General features: G+C 42.6%; 1 protein-coding gene across 2 annotated transcripts in view; it reads left to right on the top strand.

Moving 5' to 3' along the window:
- Positions 1–872: 872 nt before the first annotated feature.
- Positions 873–12,542, top strand: part of LOC134338785 (cAMP-dependent protein kinase inhibitor alpha-like) — a 174,257-nt gene continuing 162,587 nt past the window's right edge. The window contains exon 1 of one of the 2 annotated variants that reach the window (XM_063034846.1): positions 873–1,077. The gene's annotated coding sequence lies outside the window, so the exon portion shown is untranslated. The remainder of the gene's footprint in view (positions 1,078–12,542) is intronic. The other variant, XM_063034844.1, reaches the window with a different exon arrangement.

The raw sequence follows: 12,542 nt of genomic DNA, 5'->3' as shown, positions 1-12,542 counted from the left end.
AACGGAAATGAGGAGGAATTTCTTCAGCCAGGCAGTGGTGAATCTGTGGAATTCTTTGCCACAGACAGCTGTGGAGGCCAAGTCATTATATATACTTAAGGCAGAGGTTGATAGATTCTGGAGTGGTTAGGGCACGACGGGATACCGGGAGAAGGCAAGAGATTGGGGCTGAGAGGGAAATTGGATCAGCCATGATGTAATGGTGGAGCAGACTCGATGGGCCAAATGGCCTAATTCTGCTCCTTTTTCTTAAGGTCTTATGGAGGTTGATGTTCAAATCAAAAAAAACTATTTCCCATTTATGTCACTGCCAATGGCCCATGAAGATGACACGTATATTTATCAGCATTTTGGAGGAGAAAAAAGAGAGAATGTCGGGGTGCACAAATTTATACGTAAACCTTAAAAAAAAGTGAGCCCCAAGATCTGCAGGAAGCAACCACGCCACGGAGCCGGAGGTCTTCCATTAAAAGTCATAACTTTCGGCAAAGGGAACGGGTTAGCAGAAGAACGCCCCAGAGAGGCTTGGTAAGAAGGGACCCTGAACGTGCGGCGTTCGGTGAGTTGCAGGAAGCTGAGAGCTCGGTTGAAAATCCCAGTTCCGCTCATTGTATCGTATTTGGCAACATTCACCGAATCCGCGATACACCGAGCATTGTTGTGGGCCCTACCACCTCCGCCAGACAGTAGGGGTGGCGACAGGCAATGTGATTCCGATCCGAGCAGGAGATGGAGCCTGTTGGGTTTGTATGCAAACAGTAGCCCGTTGTCCGCTCATGCACAAGCTCACTGGGACAAAACAAAGCCGCTTTCTGCTCAAGTTTTGATAAATACGCCCGGCAGCAGCTACACACTTCCCCGCCTCCCCCCCCCTCCAGCAGGGCGACGATACTGACTGTAAAGCTTGGTACCCGCTACATTGTGTCAGGAGTGAAAACCTTGCAGAGGATGACGCGGTATCGATGTGTGAATTGCAAAGGGGGGATTCCTGCTTTCTCTCTGATGTGACCGGCTTCCCATATCTTTTCAGTTCATAAAAGATCCCCCCCCCCATCATCTTGATTTTAACTCACTCGGGTAAGCGAAGTCAGCTACATATTTTTTAATTAATAATTTTATACTAAACTTGTGAGAATTGCATCCAGCGTAATTAATGTGTCAGGATTAGGAAATCTACTATAGATGTAAACTATTTTGCTCCTCGAATTCCCCTCTCGGTTATTTCAGGCGGAATGGTGTCAATTTACGAATCAAGGACAACGTCGTTCCTCGTTCCTTTTAATTTAACATTGTAGAACGAGGAGTCAACAAACTGTAATCAAACGCCTTTGGGGCAGCTAGGTAGAGTAATTTTGGAGTCATTGTAGAAATACGGGGCGTGGAGGTTTCTTTTGTAAGGACCCCCGGAAGGAGCGATTTTCTTTGTATTGCTTTAAATCTTTCTCTCCTATACGTTAGTGCGACGGTACAAGAAATCGACCCAACTATTTTTTTGGAGCTCCTGGTAGAATCGCTAGTTGTTACCTGATAATCGCTAAGATTTTTAATCATGTGATTGGCTTGACCTGAAGAGTGTGTATTGCTGTGTTGAATGGTAAATCGTTGGGGGGGGGGGAATTTATTTGGCGTCCGCCAGGCTAGGAACACGCTGCCTTCCTTTCCGATTCAGTTTTGCAATGTTCTGCTCCAGTGCTTTGTTTCTGCGTGATTTTAATTAACACTTTTAAGAGGCATTTTCAATGCGTTTTTTTTGTGCAGCGTGCATGTAATGAACGCACCCCACCGTGGAAGATTCCTGATTTTTGATTGCCTTTAGGTAGTTATTACAGTATTTGATCTCGCCACTGTTTATACGGAGAATATGAAAATGAATTCATTCCTTATCTACAACTCTTCAGTCAAAACTGAAACTAGGACTGGCTGGGTGGTAATCGTTCTGGGAATTTCCAGACAGCTGAGGTTCTGGAAGGGTCAGTCCTTTCCCCCCCAACCACCACCCTTCTCCTTAAAGAAATGAAAATGTTTTGCCTTGGCAAATATTCCCCTGAAACAGGCGTGGACGGAGACTGCACAGCTCCGTCAGCGGCGCTTGATACCGATACCCAATCGCGCAGTTTCTTGCAACCATTTGACCAGCATTGAGGACCGTGTTTATACGATATCGACGGGTCTTTTAGAGATATTTCGCAGAGGTGAATGCAATGTCGAGGCTTTCACAAAACGGTCATGATGACCACAATTACGCTTGCGACCTTGTGCTGTGGTGACATTTCCTTATGGACTACTCTACATTAGGGAAGTTCTAAATCTATATGCTGCCCGTCTCTATTCATTCCTTTTTAAAAAAAAATGAAAGTTTACGAAGAAGCCTCATTCTGCGTTTTTTTATACTGGTTCCTTTTAATATCACAGAATGTATACAATATACAACCTGGTATTCTTACTCTTCACAGACACCCACGAAACAGAAGAAAAACCCCAAAGAATGAATGACGGAAAAAAAAACTTAAGTACCCCCAAAAGCCCCCTGCCCCCCTCCCACATGCAAGCAGCATCAACCCCCCCCCAAATTATTCTAGCGGAAAGCATCCGCACTCCCACCACCCACTCTGCCAGCAACAGCAAAGCTCCAAAAGAGAGACCATGGTCTACAGTCCATAAGAAATTAACTGTTCATCCCAATAGTTTTCAGTTCCCAGTAAGTGGGGAATTAGTTTAAATTTAAAATTGTTAGGTGTGAACTTGGCATCAGTTTGAAGTGTGATGCAAAAAAACCTGGAAGATATAAATATGGGTGAAAAAAACACTAAATACTCAACAGGTCAGAAAGCATCTTTGAACAGAGGCAATTGATCTACGCATGTGGATGGAAATCACCTGACCGTTTTATCTCTATGATAAACTTGTTCCACAATGGATATGTGCAGCACAGTTCTGATGAATGGTCAGCAATCTAAATCCATCCCCACAGATGCTGCCTGAACTGCAGAGTACTCTCAGCTTAGTTCTTATTATTTCCAATGCAGTTGAGTATGCTGCTTGTTCTACTCATCCACCACTGGGTATATATAAAGCAAAGGTTGATAGATTCTCGGTCAATGGCAAGGTAGAAGGTACAAGAGCCTCAGGACTCACACAAGCAAGTTCGAGAACATTTACTACCCCTCGACCATCGGGATTTTGAACAGAGGGGAATAACTACACTCATTCTACTTCTGGTGTTCCCACCACCGATGGTCTCACTTTAAGGATTCTTTATCTTGCTATTTCATACTCCTTATATATCTTTTGCTATTTATTTATATTTGCATTTGCTCAGTTTGCTGTCCATTGACCCTGTTTACAGCTACTGTTCTACAGATTTGCTAAATAGGCCCACAGAGAAAGGATTCTCAGCGTTGTATGTGGTGATAGGTATGTACTCCAATAAATTTCACTTTGAACTTTGAAAGGATCTGGGGAGAAGGCGGGAGATCGGGACTGAGAGGGAAAATGGGTCGGCCGTAATGAAATGGTGGAGCAGACTCGATGGGCCAAACGGCCTAATTCTGCTCCTGTATCTTATGGTCAGTATGGATAGGAAGTGAGTGAAACCAATTTATGAATGGGAATCTCCTCTTGTGTGACAATTGAGCCAGTAGCCTCAGTGGAGGGAAAGAGATGGTTGGCATTTTGGGTCAGTGGAAAGTATTCAGGATAAATACCTCCACGGTTCCCAGCAGACAAATCAATTCCCTTGCCTCCAGGAATGCTGTTTGACCTGCAGCATTTTCCTCCAACAGTTCCTTATATTTGCTTCAGAACCTAACATTTTACTTTATTTTTATTTCAAGATACAGTGTGGTAACAGGCCCTTCTGGCTCAGCAAACCGCCCCCCCCCCCAATCTAACCCGAGCATAATCACAGGACAATTCACAGCAACCAATTAACCTAGCAACCGGTATGTCTTTGGACTGTGGGAGGAAACCGGAGCACCTGGAGGAAACCCACACATTCATGGGGAGAACGTACAAACTTCTTACAGGCAGTGGCGGGAATTGAACCTGGAACTACTGCGCTGCCCAATGGCACCCATGTGATCATTTAAACCACCAGCCCTTGCGATTTGGGTTGCTGGAGTACCTAGAGGAAACGCACACAGTCACAGGGAGAACACACAAGCTCCTTCCAGGCAGGGGCAGGGATTGAACCTGGGTCACTGGTACTGCAATAGTTTTACAATAACCACTACACGTGGCCAAGTGGTTAAGGCATTCGACTAGCAATCCGAAGGTCGTCAGTTCAAGCCCCAGCTGAGGCAGCGTGTTGTGTCCTTGAGCAAGGCACTTAATCACACAGTGCTCTGCGACGACACCGGTGCCAAGCTGTATGGGTCCTAATGCTCTTCCCTTGGACAACATTGGTGTCGTGGAGAGGGGAGACTTGCAGCATGGGCAACTGCTGGTCTTCCATACAACCTTGCCCAGGCCTGCGCCCTGGAGAGTGAAGACTTTCCAGGCGCAGATCCGTGGGCTCGCAAGACTAAGGGATGCCTTTATATAACCACTACACTATCATCGTCTCCACTCTCCTTATTCCCTCAGTATACATATCCCCTTTCTTTCAGTTTTACAGGTCACAAAGTTGTGGGTCATTTTATTTGTTCACTGTGTCAGTCCAGAGGCTTTTCAGATGAAAGCTTTGCCACACCTAACTGTTGCTTTTCTTGTGTTATTTTTTGTTCTATCTACTTTTTTTTTTACACTGTAGGATTTCATGTGAGTTCCTAAATAAATCTAGTTGACTTGCGTCCAGTTTGCAACCCTCAACCACTTCAATCCTGTTGACCTTTATTGAAGGGGCATTGATGATTTACTTCGTAACTAGGTAGGTCTGTCACCTTTTACCTAGGTAGTCCTTTCCTCATGACAGTAAACGGTTCTCAGAACAGAATAACTTGTTTCTGACAGCTGACTCCAAACAGTTTTTAAAAAAACTGCTTTCACTTAAGGGGAGCATGAAGGAGAACCTTCTTCACTCCGAGGGCAGTGTGAGTGTGGAGCAAGCTGCCAACGCAAGCAGTGAATGATGTTTCAATTTCAATGTTTGAGAGAAGTTTGGATAGGTACATGGATGGGATGGGATATGGTCTGGGTGCAGGGAGTAAGCACTTTAAATGGGTTGGCATGAACTAGATGGGCTGAAGGGCCTATTTCTTTACAGTAGTTTTCTATGACTTAATGTACTGAATTGTTTTTTTAGTGGACCCTTTTTTAATATGCTCTTGAACATACTTAAGTCAATTTCTTTCTATTATTTCGAAATGGAGCACAATGTTATACCTTGCCATAATCTCTGCAGAGTGCAGTGGAACACTTTATCAAATTTTGCATTTATAAACTTAGTTTAATAAGAAAAACACAGTTTTGATAGAGATTCATATAAACTTCCAGTCAAATTTCAAATTGAGGAAATGACAATGTTACTTCTGCCAGTCTGATTAATGGAGTTACTAAGGAAACAAAGGAGATGCGTAGTTTGGAATGAGATTATCTTTTTCTTCTAGAAAGAGTCAAAACTATAAATGGAAATACCTAGGCAATAGTGCAGTCAAATTGATCCTTCTAAATAGGACTTTATCTTTTGCGGATGATATCTATTAATAGTTCAATAGTTCCATTTAATATCAGAGAATGTATACAGTGTACAACCTGAAATTCTTACTCTTCACAGACGTCCACCAAAACAGAAGTGTACCCTAAAGAATGAGTGACAGTAAAAATGTTAGAACCCCAAAAGTCCCCTCCACACCCAAGCAATGGCAAAGCAATGACTCTCCCCCGCCCTCACCATGTCATTCAGTATGATCTAGACAAAGCAAGAGTGTATATTCAGGTATCCTGAGTTCAACAGTGTCGATTGAGGAATGGCAAGATAAGGTAGCTGGCCTGACTTTGTTCTCAATCTGGTGAATACCACAGAGGATCTGGAGGAGAGAGGTCCCAGTCTGATTCTAAGCTCTGTTCATCACCTCTTAGCAGAGTGAAAAAGATGAGTCAGAGAAGGTATGGCCACCATTTCACTCTCCCCCTACCATCCATCACTTGCTTCCTGTCCATTTTCCTTTTCGCTGTCTTGTTATCGAGTTCTCCGCTGACAGACTATTCATATGAAAAAGACCAAGGTGAGCAAGGAAGTTCTGTATGTAGTACAGAATCAGAATCAGGTTTAATTGATAATGTATGTAAAAGGGTTAACACATTAGTTAAACAATAGCAGCCTGTTCCTTCTGAAAGAAACCGCTGATGATCAACAGATGTGCTAAGCCATGCTGAGCTATATTTCTTCTCGGAGTTAGACAATTTTTCAAGGTCTTTGTTTCTTTGTGCAGTCATGTGCAGAGATAAGACCACTCTGGCCTGTCTGTGTATTAGGCCATTATGCCTATTCTGTAATTTGTCTCTCGGTACTGTCAAGCAATAGATAAGTCTGACTCCAGCTTGGTATGTGTGGGGGGTGGGGATATCTGAACGACTATATCCATTCTGTAGGCGGAATTCTGAGCTAGTTGGTGGACTGGACAGGAACGGTCATAGACTGTTCCTGTTTGAGCAACTAACTGAGTAAGCCCCGGGTGCTTTGAATAAAGAGTTTGTACTTATACGGTCTCTGAGTGACCTTATCCAGATTCGACTTCCACATAATATCACCAGCATATATCGTGAAATTTGTTGTCTTTGCAGCAGCAGTACAATACCTCCTTCCAGATGTTAGCAATGAGAACAAGGGATTTATTTTTTTATTTTATTTATTAAGATGAGTGCAGAATATGTTCTTCTCTACTCTTCCCCCCCTCGATTTAATCCCAGCCTAATTTTGAGACAATTTACAATGACTAATTAACCTACCAACCAGTACATCTTTGGACTGTGCGAGGAAACCAGAGCACCCGGAGGAAACCCACACGGTCACGGGGAGAACATACAAACTCTTTGCAGGCAGCAGCGGGAATTGAACTCAGGTCACTGGAACTATAAAGCATTGTGCAAGCACTCCGCCACCGTGTCCTGGGTACTACAGAAAGCATAGTCACCCACAAAGAGTTGCTGTGGGGCCAATATTCTGTCTCCTGTGCTTTATTCACTTTCTTATCAGTTGGGGGGAATGTATTTATAACAAGCACACAAAGTAATGCCATTTGTACATCTATAGCCCACTTTCCCAACAATGTTGAGAAATTTGGACATGAGAAAGGAAGACAGAAACAGCATTTGGCTGTATAGGTTGGTGACTTGATGGCTTAAGTGAGTGATCAAACTGTTGAATAGAACAGTTAAAATACAGCAAATGCCCACCCCTATTGATTTGAATTGATTTTATTACTTGCATCCTTCAAAAACATGAGGAGTAAAAATCTTTATGTTATGTCTCCGTCAATGTGCAATTTATAGTAATTTATGTACAACAGGATGGTCAATATAACATAGAAATACAGTTGTATCAACGTGAGTTCATCAGTCTGATGTCCTGGTGGAAGAAACTATCCCGGAGCCTGTTGGTCCTGGCTTTTATGCTGCGGTACCGTTTCCTGGATGGTAGCAGCTGGAACAGTTGGGGTGACTCGAGTCCCCAATAATCCTTCAGGCCCTTTTTACACACCTGTCTTTGTAAATGTCCTGAATAGTGGGAAGCTCACATCTACAGATGGGCTGGGCTGTCCGCACCACTCTGCAGAGTCCTGCGATTGAGGGAGGTGCAGTTCCCATACCAGGCAGTGATGCAGCCAGTCAGGATGTTCTCAATTGTGCCCCGGTAGAAAGTCCTTAGGATTTGGGGGCATACCAAACTTCTTCAGCAGCCTGAGGTGAAAGAGGCACTGTTTATGAGAATAAAGAAGATAATCGGGCAACGTTTGGAGTCATAAATTGCTGGGTTTTTTTGGCTATATTTTATATTTCCAATCTGTCAAGGAAAACACTACACTGAAAGGGTTTGTTCTGTGTGTTTCTTCACAGCCAAGATCCATTCAGGTGATTTTCATATCAATTATTTCCCTTCAGACTGCTTTTGACATAATTGCATTGGTAGCAAAAATTTGCAGAGGTGGGAATAACAGACTGTCACAAGTGATAAGAGAAGGAAGGATTGGACAATATTCCCTGCAAATATATCCAGTAAACTAGGAGAAACAGCAGACTATGAACAGCAAGTGGGAAGATGAGTTTTATTAAGCTTGAGCATTGCACTGAAGCCAACTCTGCCTTGTACATGGACACACATGTATAATTACTTCAAACTAGTTGGAATTTAGTGAGATGATATATATATATAAGCTTACTGCAGAGAGCAGCCACTTTTTGTATCTTTTTTTGATCTATAGGATAGAGATTCTTGGTAATAGTGTGGTGCTATTACAGGTGCTTGTGTGTTATCAGTAAACGAGAGGATGTGTTCCCATAATGATTGAAATCTTACTCCAAGAAGTAACTTGTCCTTGTATGCAGGACTGTGCAAAGGTCTTGGGCACATGTATGTAGCCAGGGTCACTAAGACTTTGGCGCAGCACTTAATTTGTCAGCTTGGAGCTAAGGGCGAGTTTGTAAACCTGGCGGGAGCAAAGGATGTTGAGAAGTGTCGTGGGTGGGGCGTGGGACAGGTGGCAGAGATGGAGTGCCAAGGGTGGGAGGTAGCGCGGGTGCAGACACACCCAGCCCTGAGACACCAGGCAAGGTCATTTGATTCCAAATAATTGGGTTATTGATCATTACAGAATGTCTCTCTGGTGCTTCCCGCTCCCTCCCCTCTCCCTTTTCCTATATTCCCAACCTTGATTCCCCTCTCCCTGCCCCTTCCCATTCTTGGTCCACAACAGAGACCCATATCAGAATCAGGTTTATCATCACTCATATATGACATGAAATTTGTTTTTTTTTGTGGCAGCAGAGTAGTGCAATACATAAAATTACTACAGTAATGTGCGAAAGTCTTAGGCCCCTAGCTATATATATTGTATGTGCCCAACACTTCCACAGTACTGTATCTGGAGTTAAAGTGAAAGGAAAGGTTACATGTGTAAGACAAAAAAGCAGAAGCAATATTGACATATTAATTAATTTCTTCAATTGATAATTAAGACTCAGTGCGATGAGGGGTGCGTGTGATCGTTTGAATGTGCGTCCTTTGCTAAGGATACCCTTGTTTTTAGATACAGCTCCTTCCAACAATGTGACACTGTCAGTTGAAAGATAAGCCACGGGATGTAACAATTTCAGATCTTTATTACCGCTTGTCATCGCCTAACAAATGAGTATTGTTGATTTATAAAGTCTTGTGGAAACTCAAAGTGGGCCCAGTGTTGTTAATATCCCCTGACCTGCAAGTTCATCCCAACAGACTCTGAAGCCTGACATTTGTTTCAAACGCACTCAAATTTATAATTAGTTGCCTCTGAGAAAGTTCAATTGTAAAATCTTTATATATTTGACAAATTCCCATTTTTATCTGTTATTCCTTCCGAACAAATTTGTTTGCTAAACTCTTGTTGCCATTCTTTGGATGAGTAAGCTGGTAGACCCTCTTGTTATCTACCTCAGCTGGTCTGGACTTGGGGATCTTCAGCCTCTTGCGTGGGAACTGGTTCATCTTCACTCTTTCCACTAGCATTATATCACCACAAGTAAAACTTCAGCCACACTTCCCAGTAATGTAATTCAGAGAAAGGAGGAACAGTCGCGGGGAATTCCAGAATTGCATTTCTCGAAAAATAATGACTTCTTGGCATGGTTGAAAGTTCCAGAGTGATTTGTTGGGAATTGGGAAGTGATGCTTCAATGAATTGCCTACCATCCCAATTTGTTGGCCCCTTACAGGACTTTTAGTCTCACAAAGAAGAGGAAACATGTTGGCCTCTCCAAGCTTGTCAAAAAGTGTTGCAACTTTAAGACAAACTCAAGTCAAGTTTATTGTCATTTAACTGTATACATGTATACTGTCAAACGAGACAATGTTTCTCCAAACTAGAGTATAAAGCACAGTAGTACACATAACTCACATAACAGAAAATAACTTATGAAAGTAAGGATGAAATCTACAGATGGATTACACATAAATGAACTAAAGTGTATAAATTGAATATGGTAAAGTAGATAGATGGATAGATAGACATACTTTATTGATTCCGAGGGAAATTGGGTTTCGTTACAGTTGCACCAACCAAGAATAGATTATAAATATAGTAATATAAAGCCATAAATAATTAAGTAATAATATGTGAATAATGCCAGATGGAAATAAGTCCAGGACCAGCCTATTGGCTCAGAGTGTCTGACCCTCCAAGGGAGGAGTTGTACAGAACCAGTGCCACTTTGAATACAAATGTGGCAGGGTGTTCAGAAGCCTCATAGCCCGAGGGAAGAAACTGTTTCCCATCCTGACCGTTCTTGTCTTTATGCATCGGAGACTCCTGCCTGATGGTAGAAAGTCAAAGAGGATGCTGGATGGGTGGGTGGGATCCTTCATAATACTAAAGGCCCTGCGTATGCCGTGCTCCTGTTAACTGTCCCCGGTGAATGGCAGGGAGACCCCTATGATCCTCATGGTCGTTCTCACAGGGGACGTCTGGTCCAATGCTTGGCTGATCCTATACCAGATGGAGATGCAACTTGTCAGGATGCTCTCAATGGTCCTCCTATAAAATGCAATTAAGAAGTGGAGGGAGGTGGTGGGGGGAGTCTTGCTTTCCTCAATCTTACAGGAAATTGGAACGTGGTGTTCAAAGGGATTTTGTTGTAAATGGGGAGATTTGTTCTTGCACGCAACCTCTTCACTCTGGGAAGGGAGCAGTTCAACTTCCCTTTATTCCCTGTGATTTTCTTTCCCCGAACAATTCCTTCTTGGATTAAAAGAACTGCACGTGAAATCCCACTCCAAATTTTATAGGTCATTGTACAACTGCCCTGTTGTGTATTTAATGTTTCAGACGTGTTTGAGCAATGTTGTAAATATTTTGTTGATGAAGCATTCTTGTTCATTTAAATCATTACAGGTTATATGTAAAAATAAGTAAATTGCATACGTCACCACGTTCCCACGTGATACATGTGCACCTCACTTAAAGTAAATACGAACTAAGACTCGCATTTCTTGGCTGTCTTGCTTTCCTTTGAATTAGCTTAATGTTTCCAAGTCACAAAGCTTAATGTGCATGGCCACTTTTGAGGAAGAAGCTATTCTGTTATTGAGAGCAGCAGCATCCAATCTGACCACAGGAGATTTTATTTTGCATTCCTGAGTTGTTCAACTAGCTATTAACCACCATGGTTCACATTGTTCATGATTGTCCTTCAAACCTAATGTCCTTTAAAGTCACTTTTTATTTCTGTACATCATTTCCTTCTCCATTAATTCCATTCTCCATTAATGCAACTATTTGAGACCTAATTTTAGGTCTGATGTGTCTGTATTTCAAAGATGATGTAGTGTCTTCTGAAGTATCCTGAAATTCATGAACGTCTTTCTTTTTTTATTCCTCTCCGCGCTTTGTGCTTGCCACTTCTTCGGCATTTGTCTGTTTTTTACGAGGCCGAGTTGCAGGCTCGATGCTCAACCCAGCATGAATGGGAAGCTTGCAAGGAGCCATCCCGGATTTGAACCCAGGACCACTGACCTCAAAGTCCTTTGCTGATGCCACTACACCACCAGCTGGCTATGTCTGCCTTGATTCCCTTTACAATGATCCATCTAGAACAAAATTGAGTAGATAATAGCTGGCACAAAATCTTGAAAGTGGGTTGTATTAATCAATTACTAGAGCTGTAGTTTGCTTACAGCTGAGCAGGAGATAATATTTTGAAAATATACCACCTTACAAACCATTCTCTGTGCAAATAAAGTAATGTGTTGTTCAAAGAATATTTCCTTTAAGTAGTGTCATCAATTCTTTCCCGTCAAGACACCAATACATCAGTTTTTAAAGGAAATATAGGCAAATTCCAATAGTTACATTGATTTTTCTCTTGTAATTTTTTAACCGGTAATTTTGCACTATTGACATTATGTCATAGTTAAATGCATCTCTGAGCAGCCATTAAAATGAGAAATCCCACTGGTTAAAGGACCCAGGCTGTAAAAATAGGGGACAAGCTCTCCTCTACAATCACTCTGAGCACCGGTGCCCCACAAGGCTGTGTACTCAGCCCCCTGCTGTACTCACTGTGCACCCATGATTGTGTAACCAAATTTCCATCGGATTCAATATATAAGTTTGCTGATGACACAACAATTGTAGGCCATATCTCGGGTAATGATGAGTTTGAGTACAGAGAGGAAATTAAGAACCTGGTGGCATGGTGCGAAGACAATAACCTATCCCTCAACGTCAGCAAGACGAAGGAATTGGTTGTTGACTTCAGGAGTAGCGGACCGCACGACCCAATTTACATCGGTGGTGCGCAAGTGGAGCAGGTCAAAAGCTTGAAGTTCCTCGGGGTCAATATCACAAATGACCTGACTTGGTCCAACCAAGCAGAGTCCATTGCAAAGAAGGCCCACCAGCGCCTTTACT

Source organism: Mobula hypostoma, chromosome 28, assembly GCF_963921235.1.
Source record: "Mobula hypostoma chromosome 28, sMobHyp1.1, whole genome shotgun sequence".
Lineage (NCBI taxonomy): Eukaryota > Metazoa > Chordata > Chondrichthyes > Myliobatiformes > Myliobatidae > Mobula > Mobula hypostoma.
Note: the sequence above shows the minus strand (reverse complement) of the source record. Positions and strands in the feature narration are given on the sequence as shown.